The sequence below is a fragment of the Corvus brachyrhynchos genome, unplaced genomic scaffold (genome assembly GCF_000691975.1).
Source record: "Corvus brachyrhynchos isolate BGI_N302 unplaced genomic scaffold, ASM69197v1 scaffold3, whole genome shotgun sequence".
NCBI lineage: Eukaryota > Metazoa > Chordata > Aves > Passeriformes > Corvidae > Corvus > Corvus brachyrhynchos.
The window spans coordinates 1,904,721-1,906,321 of NW_008237619.1; the positions used below are offsets into that span (position 1 = coordinate 1,904,721).

At 47.7% G+C, this 1,601-nt stretch overlaps 1 protein-coding gene across 1 annotated transcript in view; it reads left to right on the plus strand.

Moving 5' to 3' along the window:
* The window catches only part of CLPB (ClpB homolog, mitochondrial AAA ATPase chaperonin), an 81,310-nt gene that overhangs the window by 68,956 nt on the left and 10,753 nt on the right, over positions 1–1,601 (plus strand).

Here is a 1,601-nt window from a genome sequence, read left to right on the forward strand (position 1 = left end):
AATCTACCCCGCCCCTCTGTCAGCAGAAAGCCATTCCCCCTTGTCCTGTCCCTCCATGCCCTTGTCTTGAGCCCCTTTAGGGACTGGAAGGATCTCTATGGTCTCCCTGGAGCCTTCTCTTCTCCAGGTGAACACCCCCAGCTCTCCCAGTCTGTCTCCAGAGCAGAGGGGCTCCAGCTCTCAGAGCATCTTCATGGCCTCCTCTGGACTCTCTCCAACAACTCCACACCCCTTCGATGGACTCCAGAGCTGGAGGCAGCTCTGCAGGTGGAGCTCCACACCCCTTTGATGGACTCCAGAGCTGGAGGCAGTTCTGCAGGTGGGGTCTCACCTGAGCAGAGCAGAGGGGCAAAATCCCCACCTCAGCTGCTGCCCATGCTGTGGGATCAGCCCAGGACACTGTCTGTGCTCCTGTCTATGTCACCAGAATATTGGAATTGTAAAAATTTAAGCGGATGTAACATTTGTGCTCCCTGATGGCCCCTTTGATGGACTCCAGAGCTGGAGGCAGTTCTGCAGGTGGGGTCTCACCTGAGCAGAGCAGAGGGGCAAAATCCCCACCTCAGCTGCTGCCCATGCTGTGGGATCAGCCCAGGACACTGTCTGTGCTCCTGTCTATGTCACCAGAATATTGGAATTGTAAAAATTTAAGCGGATGTAACATTTGTGCTCCCTGATGGATTTTGCTCTCATTTTGACATCCTATGTTGTGAACATATTTTTTTGCCTCTATTACTAATATCACTGTAAATTGTTAGAAGGATAAAATTCCAGGAATCTGTTTTCCATGTCCCCAGCTCCACCACTTGTCACATCCTGCCGATATGGACTGTAGCAATGCAACATTGATTTCCTGCTCAGAATTTTAAGTGCTGAAGTGTTTGGTATCCAGAAGCAGTTTGAATTATTTAGTTTGTTACCCAGTGGGCAGCTTTTAGGGAAGATGAGTTGGAATTATTTCATGGAGGTGGTGGCTTTGCTGAAGGACACTTCAGTGATAATCTGGGGTTTCCATTCCATTCCAATCTATCCTATTCTATTCTGTTCTTTTCCATTCCATTCTGTCTATTCTATTCCATTACAATTATTTCAATCCATTCACTTCCAATCTATTCTGCTCTGTTCTGTTCTATTCCATTCAAATCCATTCCATACCAGTCTTCCATTCCATTCCATTCCATTCCATTCCATTCCATTCCATTCCATTCCAATCTGTTCCATTCCATTCTCTCCCATGTTTCACATTTAAGCCTCTGCCTACCTGTAAGAGGTGCTTAGCTCTCTCCTACATGGAGCTAGGGAAAAGGAGGAAAGACAAGCAGAGCTGTGCGCAGATGAATCCCTCTTCCCCACATCCTCCAGCAGTGAATGGACACAATGCAGCGACACATGTAGAAAGAAGACCAAACTGGAACCAAGACTGTAAAAACAGCTGTTCCAGTTTCTTTTCCTCATCCCTCTATAACTGCCTTCCAGAAGCCATAAATCCTGGATCTCAAGCACCCTCATCCCTAATCCCGCACGTGGAACTGCTCCATGGCCAGACATCCAGTGGGGAAATCAGTTAAACCCTGAGTGTTGTGTTACTTTGATAGCAGCAG